This window comes from Corvus kubaryi, unplaced genomic scaffold, assembly GCF_017639235.1.
Source record: "Corvus kubaryi isolate FWS band 111438036 unplaced genomic scaffold, C.kubaryi_AGA036_p1.0 37232, whole genome shotgun sequence".
NCBI lineage: Eukaryota > Metazoa > Chordata > Aves > Passeriformes > Corvidae > Corvus > Corvus kubaryi.
In genome coordinates this window covers 963,134-978,887 of record NW_024581066.1, presented here as the reverse complement: position 1 = coordinate 978,887, position 15,754 = coordinate 963,134, and the positions used below count along the sequence as shown (strand labels likewise).

Sequence of the window (15,754 nt, the reverse complement as noted above, 5' to 3'; positions counted from 1 at the left end):
TCCTTCCTTCCTTCCTTCCTTCCTTCCTTCCTTCCTTCCTTCCTTCCTTCCTTCCTTCCTTCCTTCCTCCAATTAGAAGAAAATTTAGTGTCAGAGTCTTCCTCCTTCATGCAATTCAGAATACTTCAGTGTTTTGGTATATTAAGAACTTGTGCATCCAACTTATTCATGAGGCCTAATAACACCCAGTGCTTAATGATTTTCAGTGTCCTTTCTATTCTTCTTGTAGACTTGCAACAGTCATTTACAGAGACAAAATAATGTGAAACCTTTCCTTCCCATGGTATTTGCATGATGTGAAGCAGTGCTGTGCAGTCTCACGACCGAGTTCCCTACTGACACCAACTTTGCAGCAGCATTTACATGAGTGTAACATGAGTGTGGAGTGGGGCTGAGTTAAGAAGATGCCTGATGTGAATGAGCAGGGCAGTGGTAAATCAGTGGTCAGGACTCAAGCTCTGTCATGCTTTTTATGAACTGAGCAGTAAGTTTCCTGTGGCTGTCTCCATAGGCATGATACTGTCTCTCTGTCAAAATCATAGTTTCCGCAGCTGTTAGAACCTCACAGGCACCAATACAAAAAATACAGGTGCTAAACTTCAGATTCTGTCAAGTGAAACAAAATATGATGATTTGCTCACAGCTCAAATTTTCTATCTATGTATGGTTATGTATTCAAAAGGTACAGATTTATTCCCCATAATTTTAAAATACTATTATTTTACATCTTTGAAGTCTTCTGCAAAACTGACTCAATTCCTGATTAGCTACATCCCTCTAGATGACTAGTTTCTTCTCTGGCATGTGCAGTGGCCCAGGAGCAAACAACGGTTTTAGGGCCCCAGTCTCTGTGGATGAAAATCTTGCATAGAATCAGTGCCACGACCTAGTTAAATATGTGCTACTCTCCTGGCATACACCAAGTTTCCCTCTGGCTCAGACTGCCAGGATGGAATTAAGGCTTGCAGAATCTGGGTGTGCCCCTCTGCACTCAACTGCTTCACAGAGAAAGCAATGTATTTTTTGTCTCCAGAGCAACTCTGCCTTCTGGTAATCACACGTACTACTTAGCACCTCACTGGAGCATGGGTGCTCTGCATTCCCATACTGAACCCTCTTGCCAAGTACAACAAAGATGGCTTACATCTTTCTTCTCTCCTGCCCTCACCCTCACAGTCAAACAGATTTCCAAGAAAGCAAGTCAGCATCCTTTGCCTAGAAGTAAGGAGCCACCTTTCCGTAGGAACATTGTCCCATTTCCAGGACTCATAAGCATACAGGAATTCCTGTAAAGAAGGTCAAGTATCCTCCAGGAAAGTGTGTGTCATAAAATAGGACAGATTTCATGTGATGAAAATTATGTCTAAGAAAAATCAGGGCAAGTTAAGAGTGGTGTAATAGAGGGAAGGCAAAAAACCCAAAGCAAAACAAACAAAAAACCCCCAAACAAGACTAAAACACCAAAGCCCCCAAAGCCAGAATAAAGAGCTTGGCTGTCAAATACTGAAACTAAATGTCATTTAAAAACTGAAACTAAATGTCACTTGCTGTAATAAGGTCAACGGCCTTCCTAATTGATTTCAGCTTCATACTAGGGGATCAGTGCAGCTGATTAGTTTGCACGTAAACTTCCGAGAACATGAATAACCAGAATTTAGCAAGCCACACCAACCAACCATAACTAATTCTTCTAGGTCTTCTGCAAAGAATACACAGTAAGCAAATGCTGTCCCCTTCCCAGCATCACAGATAGAGCCAGGACTTCTTGCTCCAGCTACTTTTTTTACCACTGAGATGCTACAAAGCACTTAAAAGCATGCAGAACAGGCTATACTGAAATAATTTTCAAAGGAAGTGAGTTTTCTAGGTAGAATAGGCAGTGGGACAGCTCAGCCACCAATTCTACAAAAAGGAGGATATTTAGCTGGAGTTCCCTGCCTGTTCCCTGAACTGTTTCAGGATCCATTAATAGCCAAGTATCTTTTAAAAAATCCCATGGCTGTTCTATTGGCACTAGGGTCTTAACATACCTCTGTCAGCTTATAGACCACAGAGTTACAATGGCAGTTTAAAAACTTTGTCACTTTGGTTTTGTGTCAACCAGTAGTCAACCAGAATAAAGGATCTGGCCTAGATCCTGTATCAGAATAAGAAGTGGAAATAGCCTTTCCCTTTCCATTTCTTTGTTCCTTTGATAGACATCACTTTGATTTTCCTGGAAGTCACTGGGATCTCTGTCTTCATAGCTGGAGACTGACTTTACTTCTGACTGTATTAGTGCCCTATTCTTGGTTGGAACAAGACGTGTTGATCTAGATCATTGTTAATTAAATGATGGTCAATACAACATCAGGCATTCCCTAATCACTTCCAAAACTTAAAAAGGCCCCCAAGCCCCTCCCCTCTATGCAGCTAAACAAATCCACATGCTTACATCAGGGGAATAAAAAGGAAAAAAATCCCTGACCATTCAGAGCCCAAACTAATTTTTAAATTACTATTAGTGAAAGTTTATGTTGCAGTGCAGCTCAAGCTGGTCTTCGGATTCTTCTTAAAAAAGGCAAAAAAATCCTTCAAATGAAAAACATTGAGGAATGTCATTATGCAGACTATTATTGGAACAGCTGCCTAGGGACAAGCTCACTTCAGCCTCCTTAGTTCACATATTTACTAAATTTAGACAACAACATACGCATAGTAATATCTGTGATACAGATCACCTGTCTGCATACTGCATCGGTCTGTAAGGTGACCATTTGGTAGAACATAAATTTTTAAAATAAAATTATTCCCCTGGAAGATGGGAAAATATTTACAGAATAGAAGGAAACATTCAAAAGTGATGGGGAAAGCAGAGGGAGATTCCATTTTACAAATCAGTGCCCTCTACTCCGCTAACTGAAATTCAGCTGAACAACTGTTTTTCTAAAGCTCTGGTCTGTGCAAAATATCATGAAGAAGTTCAAAATTGTCATAAGGTGTTAGGTGTGAACACAGCACAAGTTTCTTCAAGGGAGGCAAATGAAGCCATGATGAAGTTGCTGACTACAAATATTTACAGTTGTCAGGGACTGGTAACTACCCTTAATTGCTGACAGATGATCAGTGTTTTAGTGGCAGGAAATTTAATCTAATTCTGGCTAATTCTGTCTCCCTGGCCTTCAGGGATGTGGGTTTGAGTTGGGCTGTTATCTGAAAAAGGAGGTTCACTTTGAAGATGTTTCAGAAATACCAAGCAAAACTAAAGGGAGAAAAGAAACCATTCCTGTAGAAGTTTCATATTTTTTTTCTTTTTACTTCCAGTTGAGGTAAAGCTGACTCACTTTCTAAAAGCTCATAAGCTTCTTCTTTTTGAACAGTAAATGCCTTTCCTCTTTCCATAGCTGTTGTCCAAGATGCAGCAAATGCTGATGTTCTCTTTCTTTCTTTCGTTCTTTCTCATTTTTTCATTCTTTCTTTCGTTCTTTCAGGCTGGCCTATTCCCCTGCCAGCAAACAACTTGTGCAGACCACTCACTAAATCTTAACCAATACAGGGGCGAGTATTATAATGGGCTTGAGAAGCCAATGAAAGACAAGGACCTGTTGACAACACAGGAAAAACACAGGGAAAAGGGTGAAAATTGAAATGTGCTGCCTCCAGGAAGGTCCAAACCAACATCTTACATTTTACTATGATGAATACAGATTTGAACATAGTTTTAGTTGACCTAAGTTTTGTAGTGTGGGCCATTTTATGAAATGGAAACCAAATCTTTTCATTTAAGAACAATTGGTAAAATAGCTTGATAGCTAGTACATTGATTTCAGGCATTGTCATGAAATTATCTTCATGTTGAATGCCATAACTTTCATTAACTGCACACCTCTTACAGATCTGTTAAGGCTTAGCTTCTAGGAACAAATTTATTTATTCCTAACCATTTTTTTAATTGAGAAAATAAACTCGCAAAAAATAAATGTTTGTGCTGGGTTTGTAGTGGCATCTAACAGAAACATATTCTTCTGCAGTGTAAAGAGTGCTGCAGAAAAATAACACCACCAGCAATAAATCAGATGCAAGCTATCCCTATCAGCAATAAGTTTTGTCATTATTTCACTCAAACATCTGCATGAATACTCATGTGTAAATGCATACATGCATGCACAAGTGCGTACATGCATTATGGTTCATCAAGTGCAAAACAATATTGTGGCATTACAAGTTATAAATTTTAAATTATGAGCTTTGTCCAGATCTTTATTTCTTAAAACTTCAAAGCAAGTTCTCAAAATGATGTATCAACAACGTTAAAGATACTGGTTAGGATTGAAAAACTTTAATCTGAAACTTACATATATAGACACACACATATATATATATACACATGTACCCCTGAATCGAAGTGTCCTTATTCATCTGGCAGTCACTGAGAGTGGAATCCAGCCTTTAGATCTGATGGCGCAGTTTCAGCTCAAAAATAATTTTAGGAGGATTATATTCACTAAATGAATGTACATGCATTTCTATTATATTGACTATATATGCCTCATTTCAGCCCCTCAGCAATAGGAGACAGAATTTTGTATGGTTCATTGATGAGTGAGGATAGTGATGGATCCACCACCACGTTACATCCAACGTCAGCGTATAGCAGTGATACTGCTCTGCATTTCAGACTGGAGGGATGCTCAAAACATTGTGTGGCACTTCAGAGACTGGGAGACATGCAGAAATGACCTCTGTTGGGAGGGTAGGAAAGTCCTGTTAGTCCTGTACCCTGTGGTGACTGAGCTGCTGGGCCTGTGGCTGCACTGGTTGGTGGTGTCAGGCAAGGCATGCAGCCAAGTGCACAGAGCCGTGGTGTTTACTCTCCCTGTCAGATGGAGCAGGCAGCCTGGCACTGGGTCTCCTCTCACAATGGACACTTTTGTTGTTAGATTAATATACCCGTGTCCTTTTGTTTTGATGAGGGATCTAACAAATACTTCGTATCTCCAGAGGTGGAGCAACATCTCAGAGAAGCTTTTGCTTCTGTCTTCTGAAAGGAATACGGTTTTGAGCAGCAAATAATCCATTTGATTTTGTATGTCCCTTTCCCCTTTTCACTCCTTACTATTCTGGGCCCTTATACACAAATAATAGTACAGCTTTTTTGGTTTTGACCTTAGTCTTCAGAACCTAAAAGTTCTTGTGGAAATAGACAGGTGATGTCTTTAATTGTTTTATTCCTAAATTCAGAAGGAGCTGCCTTTGTAGGTATGATTGTGCTGCCTTGCAAAGTAGACATTATGTGATACACTGTTCAGAGAGACAAACACACCTTTTTCTTTTTTGGCACCTTTGGCAGGACTTTTGGTTTTGCTGTCCCCTATAAGCTAAGACACCAAAATAGCTCCTATTAAATGTCACTTCTTGTGCAAGGGGAATGCTCCACCAAATCAAACACTTTTGCAAACTGCAACACCTTCCAGTTTTCTCTGAGGTATCTCCAGTTCAGTGTTTCATAATAAAAACACTGGCTTCTCCATTAGCTTGCATCCCAAGCTGTTACTAATGCAAGTATTGAATTACATAACACCAGAGTTTAATATACCTTGCTGTAATTGAGGGAACAGAGTCACAGAAAGAATCAGTGATTACCTAGTTTCAGTTACTGGTGACTAAATATTGAAGCATGCAGCAGAATTCAAATTCTATGTCCTTGTTTAATATACCACACATTTCTCCTACAGCCAGTAATAGAAAACAGGAGTTGTGCTGCAGCCATGAGACAATGCTCTGTCAATGGAACATCCAGATGCTGCGGTGAGAGGGGGCCAGCTTTCACATGGGATTATGAGGAGAGTAAGGAGCAACATATGTGAGGAACTGCAGATATTCCTTTATTATCTTAACATTTATGGTGATTAGATCATTCTTCCAGTGGCACAAGCCAGTTTCCTGCTAGGCACTTTCTGGTGTTTTGCATGTTCTTGTTTTGTATGTGTGGAGCAGTGGAGTGTCACTTTAGCTTCCCCCCAGCCCCTCATTTCTCTCCATCATTGGTGTCCTTGCCATTAAACTCCCCATCCACTGAAGCACCTTACCCCATTGTCTTGTAGACAGATTCTGCCTGCTTTGAACATATCAGAATAACCTTAGCTAAGGCACCAAAGACCAGCTTTGTCTTAGAGATGGGTGTTTTGTTAACTTTTAACTAATGGACAAGGGCCATCTATCTTGGTTACACTGACCATAATAAATGGTTCCGTGTGGAATTGTGAGCAGGGAGATAGCCTTGGTAATGTGAGCATGCCTAACCCTTGTGCCTTGGCCTGCTGCTGCAGGTTAGTTTCTAGGGCTGGATACATACAGGTCTCTGGCTCCAGAACTTTGCTGTAGGAAGGAGAGGGATGCAAGAGAAGGAATTGGTTCATCACTCCTAGGTCTCCTTTCAGGTCTTCTTTCTGCTTCCAGTGAGAAACTGAGAGGTTAGAGGTAAGAAGGGGGACATCAAGACAGTTAGATGGAGCTCGAAAGGTGGAGATCAGCCACAGAAGTACGTGGCATGCAGAAGGGGGAAGAGGGAGTAAATGGGGAAGGACTTGGAGGAAGAGATGAAAAAAGTGGTAGCTAGAGGTATGAGTGGAAAGTGAGGATTAATAGACCAATGCAAATGCGTGAGCAGAGGGGAGGATGGAATTTTAAGATCTCTTCTACCATGCATCACATGTAGTTTGCATGTGTAAATAACACAAGACTTTGCCAGGCTTTATGCTGAGAAAGGCAGGAGCACAGCACGGCTCATACTAGAGGAATGCTGATAGGTCCCTGTGGTTTCATACAAGGTTCATAGTGCTGAATATTGGAATTTAGTCACGTGGCCAAATGGCTACTTTGCTTACAGGGCAGAAGGTATACATGCCAGTAGTTAGCGGGCACCTACTGAGCCTGTTTGTGATGGGCCATTATCATTAAAAGGGCTGCATTCCATTTTGGATTTATACCCATGTTCTCCTCCATAGGACCGAAGAAACAGAAAGAAAGACATCATGGCTTGCAAACAGTTTGTACCTGTTCGGTGCTTATTGTGCATTGGTTTAAGTGAAGGCAGAGAGGACAGGACAGCGGTGACTTGGCCTCATCTTGTTTGGTTTGGCCTGCCAGTTTGAAGGCAGCATTTTTCCTTGTAACTGGCTTTCTCTGGATGCGTCATTAAAGATACACATCTTTGTGTGTATATATATGACTTTGCCTCGTGATATGTGTTGATTGGTATTGTCATCATGAGAGTTCAGTTATTGTAATGAAAACAAATGGCTTACACATACAAAGAGCAAACACGTATTTCCATGAGTTAAAAAAAAAACAAGAGAGATTTTGCAGATGGTGTAACTATCTCTGAATTTCAGTATTTCTGTTTAACAAAGAATGCGGTTTCTTACACTTGCAGACAGCAACACACACGAGGCAGACAACTCCTCCACATTAATCTAGCTACTAAAGTCAGACACAGTTAAAAGTGAAGTCAGAAAACAGCAAACATGCTAGAAACAGCGGTTTACACGAGACTGAAGCTATCTGGAGAATGAGTGGAGAGGAAAAACTAGGAAATGAGGGCTTTTTATTTAGTTAAATCATATCCTCTCAATTACAGGGAATAAAATCTCTTAAGGTCAGACTGAGCTGAGTACCAGGGGAAATCCCACATCCCCGTGCTGCTGCAGACCATGGTTTGGGGACAGTGTGCCGCAGTGTCAGTCACGGAGCAGAGGCTGGCGTGGGCGCACTGCTCCCCGCGGGGGTCCCTGCCACAGACGGGATCCGGCGCCCACGGCCCAGGGAGCCGTGCGGACCCCGCCGCCTCCTGCCCCACCGGCCTTGCAGAGGGTGCGAAGGAAGCCAAAATTCAACCTCGCCACACCTGAAAGCCCTGAGTGGAAAGCTGCGTGGAAGAGTGAGTGTTCCTGTTCCCGGGGCACGTAGGAAAGCGTCTCTCAGGGCGATGGTTATCGCGGCGGTGCCCCCCCCGCTTCCCCTGCTGCTCCCGCCCGCAGCGGCTCCCGGAGCCGGGCGCTCCCGCCAGGCCGGCGCTGGGCCCTTTAAGAAAGCGCAGCACAGTAGCAGGGGCCGGCCCTGCCTCCCGCAGCCCGCAGCGCTGGAGCGGGGCTGGGGAATGGGAAGCAGTTCCTGGTCTGGGTCCGAGAGAGCGCACGTAGCAGCAGCAGCAGCCGCAGCAGGAGCAGCAGCAGGCACCCCAGCTCCGCTCACTCAGCAGCATCCAGCGTGGGGATCAGCGCTCTGCCTGGCTCCCTGACACGGGATGGACGTTCCTGAGCACTGAGCTCAGCCGCTGTAAAAAGCAAGTAGAAAAATATACATCTGGATAAAATTGGTAAGTCAAACTAGAGTCACATCCTCTTCCTTGCAGTTTTCCAGTCTCTTAATATGTAATGTTCTTTGCAAGCCTTTTTTTTTTTTTTTTACTTTTAAGCAGAGCATGGGAAAACATGAAGGCAAAATAAAAGTGTAAAAAAAAACTTTGACAATTTGTCGGTGTTTGTGCTCCTATTCTTGAAATCCTCTTTCCAACATAGAAGCTTTGCTTCAGGAGTGAGGAAGGAGAAGCAAGCAAGTGCTTTTGTATGTGGGGGGACAGAAAGCTAGTAAGAGTTGTAATTGGCTTTTCCTTAGGACATGATTAAAGATTTCAAAAAACAAACAAACAACAAAAAAAAGGCAACAAAACAAACCCCAACTTTCAAGAAGCTTGAAATGACTTGTCATTGACTTGAGTAAAAACAAGTCTCGTCTTGAAGTCTTTAACGCACTGAGATTTGTGCAGCAAGAAGAAGGAGCTTCTAAAAACTGTGTTGTCGGTGTAGCTCTGGGTGCCAAAGTATTGCCGGGCAAATGTTGTATATATTTGTTTAAATTTAACTAAATCCATCGTCAGCCCTGGGGGGGCAGAGGCAGGAGATGCCATTTCCCCCGTGGCGGGCAGAGGGCGCTGTTGCCGCACCCGGCGTCAGCCTCCCTGAGACGGGGAGCTGGTAACAATCCGCGGGGAAAGCCGAGCGGAGGCGAGGTGTTTTAAACCACCAAACTAGCAACTGTTCACACGAGCGCAAAGCTATGGTACGTAGCATCCAGTGGGAGCAGCTAATGTTTTTAATTGTCATTCCCTTCAGTTCTGGGGGCAGTCTTTTTGTTCGATTGTTTTTTGATGATCTGAATTACAAAGAGAAGTATATTAGAACCTGGTTATGACCATGTTATCTTTTCTGGAGTGTGTTGTGAGGTCATCCTGGATCAAGAAGCAGAGGGGAAAGTGCGGAATCGCTTGACAGAAATGTTACTTCAATAGTGGTGTGGGAGATGAGGAAGAACTGTCACTCAGTGTTGATCAAGTTGCTGGCTGGAGTTAGACATCTGACATGGGAACATAACCTTTGTATCCAGTACAGATGTATAGCAGAGGTCAAAGATCTGCAAGCTGGCTAAGACCTGTAAACCCTAATGACTGAACCACATATTGTAAAGTAGTTTGGGAAAAGGGGGAGGGTCATGTCCGGGTATACAGTTTCCTCCTAGAAATCCAAATACCTCTACAGGTACAAGAGGCTAACAGTTGCGCCGTATTTCATCCATACAAACAAAGAGTTAGAAAATGCAGCAATAATCTGTTCTTACCTTTGTGTGTGTATACTTGCTTTTGTGTCACCTGGGGTGTAAAATTTTCTTCTTTGTGGAGTAGGAATTTGGGTTTGCTTAAATCAAACGCTTTAAAAGGAATGAAGGTATTATTTTAACTAGTGCATCTCTCTTGTGAGTAGAGAATGATCAGAGTTGTCAATTTCCCCTCTGATCCAACCTCTGGTAGAACTTGATGTTTCTGTTGTGACCTGGGACTTTGGTTGTTCCTTGAACAAGGCTTTTCTGTCTGGCTGTATTCCCGTTACTTACAAATCACTTGCAGTGGAGTGGAAAGATTTGCAGATTTTGAGTCCTTAATGTGAGACATGCTGGGCAAAGCAGATTAAAAGAGCTGAATGACCATATGGAACGCAGTCATTCCGACTTCGAATTATTATGCCTCATTGAAAAGTTTAGACTTCTACTACCTCTGCTGAATCAGTGGAATATGTGAACAGAAGACCCCCTTCTTACCTGCAAGAGACAGTAAAACACATACTGTGCAGCAGTGCATCCTTGTAATATTAGTAGATTTTCAAGAAAAAACCCAGCCATTTCTTTATACTCCTTCTGCTTCATTGGACATCCAGGTATGAATGGCCCTTCAAAATGATTTACTGGATCAGAGGAAAGATTTCCCTCCTCAGTTCCTCTCTGAACTAGCAGGCAGTAGTCAGGTGTCTGACTACTGCCTCGGTAACTTACTGAGGAATCTCTTTCACTTCCCTTCAAGCAGATTGCAATTTCATTGTGAATTCTAGAGCTATCAGATATCCTGAGAAACATTTGAACCTAGAAGATGTTTGCCTTCATAGGAGGCTAATTTATGCATTCAAAATGTCTCCTCCATCATCACTGATGTCCAGCTAAGCTCTTAAAGGTTGCATCTCCCCACTATTTGTCTGCATTACATGTTTAATACGGTAGTAGTGAAGTTGTTTCTGTTTAATTCTTCTATTTCCCTATATTTCAAATTAAAATCTTTTCTTCACAAATGGAGAAGAGAGTGTGATGTGCCAGATCTGATTTTTGCTGTGTTGTTTAGAATTCACTTTAGTATTTGTTTTATTTTGCTCCCAAGTGTTTTGCTTTGAGTTACTTTGTACCTGGGAGTAAACACTCTGTCTGTGGCTCGTGCTGAGGTCATACAGTTAACTCCTGCAGAGTTCCCAAAACATTAGCTTAATATGACATATGTGTGTGATACTTAAAATGTAAAGGGATCCTCCACCTATATTTATGCAGAATTAAAGAAACGGAGCTTCCTTGAATAGCTTTTTTCACTAGAGACCACTAATCTTTTTACCTGCCAGTAGATACTGACAGTGTTGGTGGTGCTATAAATTCTGTGACTGCCATTGGAGCACTTGTCTACTGCTTGCTTACACTGACAGTAACTCTGCTAAGTGAGTTTAGCCAGAGCAAGACTCATGATTACTCAACAAATTACTGTCAGCTTGGTTTCTAATATAATTTTTTTGGTCATTGTTTTGCAGAGCTTCAGGTTAATTCATCTTTGAGCATCTTATAATAGCTTACTTGATGAAGCCTACTGCAAAATCCTTTCCCTGAGAATGTTGCTGGTGTCATGAAGTGCTGTATGTTACCACAGGTTATGAAGGCTTGTTGGTGCTCTCATAGCTGAGGTGAATCTGGCCTTATTCTTTGCTGTAGGTAAAGCCTCTTTCTGCTTTACAATGACAGAATCAGGATCCCAACTTACAACCCCAGTTTCATATTAAAGGCTCACTGTGCTGGTGACATAGTAACCTGCTTTTTTCTTTGATAAGAGATTTCATGGTTTTTTATACTGAACAGTGATAGGTGTGGTTTTATGTCTGATTTATTTGCCTGTCTCTACTTTAGCATTTGGAATGCCACATTTTTCATTACACATGGGACAAGTTTATTTGTATAAGTGGAGACCTCTCAAGATGTTGTCCTGTGCAAGATCAAAAAATGTTAACTTGCAGAGAATACGAAGGAAAGTAAATAAGATTTAATAGCTCTGAAGGTGGATATGGAAAGGAATTAATGCAGGAATGTGTTCCCCAGAGAATATTTTCAGTGAAGTAGATACCTCAATGCTGCTAGTCCTGACTCTCACAGGGAGACTACATCAGATCTGTCAATACTCATGTGGATAAGCATCCTCCAAAGAATTAATTTATTTTCATCTTCACATATGTACATCTGTCATCTTGTGTCTGAGACAATTGACGACTGAGCTTTTCCTTTTTTACCTGTAATGCCAAAGTTCTTTTCTTCTTTGCCAGATTCACCAGAATCCTTGAAAACTTCAATCTCTCTTTAATCTAAATCTATTATTGAGAGTATTATTTCTTAAATGTAAAAATAATGAACAAGAAGTCTTAAAAAAATTTTTAGGTACTCTACCAGTTTAATGACATTACAAAAACATGGTAGTGACCTAATGTATCATTAAATTATCACATTTAAATACAGCATTGAACTTGCCAGCCAGTAAATCAAGCAATGGAGAAATCCCTTTTGTTCTTTTTGCTACACCCTGGAACCTGTGAAATAATCTTCCCAGCATTTGGCAAAAGTATGTATCAAGTTGATGTGTTTTGTAGCATGAACTGGGGAAAAGAGGTAGGAATTTTTGTTTTTCTAAGCAGTACCAAATAAGGTACTGCTGAGGTTCCCCCCTCCTCCTTTTTCATAAATTCAAGAGACCATGGATTGTAAAGGTTCCATATGAGAAAAAGAGAAAACCAAGGTGGCAGCTGGCAGTTCTGTTATTTAGTAAGGGCTGCACTTCTCAGTGCCTTCATTGGAAAGAACAGCTTTTATACTCAGGGCTGTTTCTTACCATCTTGTCAAATTTGGGGAGGGAGTGGGCTGGGGTGTGGCATGGAACCGATTCACAGGGCAGCTTCTGGCTTTTGAAATGGAGCACAGATTCAAAGCGGTTCTGAAGCTTTCATCTGCATCACTTTTAGTTTCCATTTGAGAAATGTGACATGGTGAGAAATGTGCGTGGGCAGAAGGAGCATCAAATGATGAACTCTCTTTATGCCACGTTGTGTATAATGCAATATCCAGGGGCAGCAGGAAGGCTAATGGCACTTTGCAACTGCCCTTCCCAGTTCCTTTCCCTTGTGATTCACTTTTTATTTTTACCTGGGTGTTTTGCCATTTAGCCAATATGATCTGTTACCAGTGTGTGTCTAGCTCTGCAGCCTCTTTCTAGGTGTGTATCAAGATGTACCTGTAACTTTACCTCCATCTTGTTATTAACTGGCATGACCATATACTTCTGTTTATTTTGAAATCCATGGAAAGTACATGAAGAAACACTGTAATTTTATTTCTCCAAGAGAATCTTTTTCAGCAGCTGATGAAATCCAAGTTCATGCCAGATGAAAAGCTCCCGTGTTATCATTTTCAGTTAATTAAAAAAATAAACGCCAAATCCCTTACAGCAGTGGTTTTATAAATACTATGTGTGTATGTGTCCATGTATGTGCATGCCTACACCAGTGCTTCACTCTCAGGTTGGCAGCCTGTGCAGCCCTGGAAATTATCATACACTTTCAGGTTCAGGACTTGATGAAAGGATACAGAGGTGGATGGAGCAGTTTGTTTTAGTACATCTTACAGTAGCTTAAACAGATCCAAAATAAAGCAAAAGCTTTAGTGTTTGCATTAAGATGGCAGCATTTTTGTTGTCTTCTTTTTTCTTTTTTTTACTTTTTTTTTTTTCTCTTTCTTTTCTTTTTTTGAGAAAACATGCTAAAGGCTCAACTTTTATCTTCTGGTAGGCAAGCAAAATATTTTTACTGGCAATTTGATACTTTATTAAAATGAACACTTACTTGATTAAATGTGCCAAATTTGTGTGTGCTAAAGGGCAGGAAGCTGAGTTTGCTGGAATAGAAAGGTGCACTGGCAGCTGGGGTTGAACTAGCTCTTGGCACCTTATCTATTAAGTGCTGATCCCAATAAGCTGAAGGATTATTATCTTCAAAAAATCTTGGACAGCTTCACCAGTGAGTTAGATTTCTTTTGCTTTCATTTTAAGAAGGTAAAATTAATTTCTTTTGGGTGAAAGCAGTTAAACTGACAGACCTGGAAGACTGCAGTTCCCTTTTTCACTCACAGAATAAGTGATGCCTTGAACCATGGCTGAGTGACCTTCCCCGGTGCTGCTCTCTAGCTGCGTGTCTTGGGTCAGTCAGGATCAAACCTGAAGTTTGGCATCTTTCTGTTAAACTTCTTTTTGGTTTTTTTTTTTTCTGGCCAGCATTGTCAGATTCCTGACAATGGGCTGACTATTTAGGTAGATTTTGGGATGGCTTCTTCATCTCTTTAGGTTTTGCCCACACAAGTCCTTGTGATCTTTTTGTTTCAAGTGACAAACTTGCTCCCTTATCAGGACAGCCTTGATCAATTCATTTCACATGAGCAGTAATCGAATGGGAATGGTTTTTGGTTGTCATCCAGAATGGATCCAGCCTAGTGACCTGGTAGAAGGACATATTGTATTCCATTGCCAGTCCTGTGAATCATTCAATCTCCCAATTCAATGCGGTTTTTCAGTACTCTACTTGCATTACACAAGCCTTGTGTTTTTAGGCTCTGCGTTCTTTTCCTGATTCAGAGGCCCTTTGGAAAGTTTCAAGTGGGCTTTTGCATTAAGCTCATCTGGAAATCAAAGACTGCGAACTACTAATGCTTCCTTTCAGGGTGGGACAGAAGGACTGTGTGTCACAGTGGCACAGGGATTGTTGTAATGCCTGCAAGGATGTGTAATAACTGTAGTGTAGACTAAATCTTTTGGCAGGATATGGTATTTTAAAAAAAGGCATACTGTTTTTAAATATTATGCAAACTTTGTATTTTTATGTTTGTGTATACGTCTGCTTCCTCTTTTCCCTGAGATTTAAACAATAACTGTCTTTTAATCATATTCTCTAGGAAAATAAAAAAATTTCTGTCTATGGAGAACTTGGTCATAAAAGTATATATTTGTACTGGAAGCTGTTTTTCACTCTTTGTGCTGGTTATTTTTTAATGACACACTACTCAAGTTATAGAGTGAAACTTGGCCAGGTAGTTCCAACTTCCTGTTTCTTGTTCACTTCCCTAACAGTTCTTTCATCGTCTAATACTATACAGCATTTGGGTTGGAAGCCCTTCAGGGATTTATTTATATTGAACAACCTTTTCTTCTTTTTTTTTTTTTTTCACTTAAGAAAATACCCAAGAACAAGCAATGAGTTCTAGTGATGTTAGGTTTTAGGCAATAATGTTACGCTTTTGCCAACCATCCAATGTCATGTTTGAGGTGGCTGACTTGTAGGTGAAATTAAAATGGAAAAATGAAAACATACTCCAGGAAAGTTACTTTTTCCCTGTTTCACTTACCTTTTCAATGCAACTTAATTAGGTGGAGGAAATGAAGCTACTACAGTTCTTCAACTTTGAGCACAATAATGAGAACAAGAAGGTGACTGTGAAAGTCTGGAGACTTATGCTCACGCTTGTTACTTTGACTTCATGTCCCAAGGCCCAGTCAATCAAAATAGCTCAGAGAGAAATTTTCAATTTCTCAGCCTGAGAACAAAATGACATGAGTAGTCAGGCATCTAATGTGCAGAATTCTTTAGGAAAATATAGCATCTGGTACCTCAGAAATATTTGCTCTCTCTTGGAAGTCTTGTCTCTCATCCTTACTCAGTGATCAACAGAAGTCTTTTCATACTTCAGAAGAATTTTCTAATCTGCACAGGGTGCTGTAAGGTGTTTTAATAAGATAAACTCTTTTTAATGCTCTTGCATGTTTTAACATGATTTCTTTGGGAACCAGAGCAAAGATCAACAGGAGTAGTTCTAGTACAGGGTACCTGCAATATGGCTGGTTTTCCAGTTCAGTCTTTAAGCTGTGGCTATTTTTTTTTTCTTCTTAAATTTTACTTTAATTTACAAACCTCTTTGACACTAAAAATCTGCTAGACCAAGGGGTCTAGGGGACCACTGCAGCATTCTCAGCCCTCGGAATTTCTTTTGGGACAGCAGTCACAGGGAGCTGGTGGGTTACCAAATACATATCAGGACTCTGCTTCTGAGG

The 15,754-nt window shown here is 41.0% G+C and overlaps 1 protein-coding gene across 5 annotated transcripts in view; it reads left to right on the top strand.

The window, feature by feature from the left end:
• The window catches only part of DAAM2 (dishevelled associated activator of morphogenesis 2), a 204,090-nt gene that overhangs the window by 19,218 nt on the left and 169,118 nt on the right, over window positions 1-15,754 (top strand). For 3 of the 5 annotated variants that reach the window (XM_042022918.1, XM_042022914.1, XM_042022916.1), the window contains exon 1: window positions 8,111-8,356. The exons of 1 other annotated variant lie outside the window; for it this stretch is intronic. The gene's annotated coding sequence lies outside the window, so the exon portion shown is untranslated. Of the gene's footprint in view, window positions 1-8,110; window positions 8,357-9,078; window positions 9,100-15,754 lie in introns of those variants that run through there. One more of the 5 variants, XM_042022917.1, reaches the window with a different exon arrangement.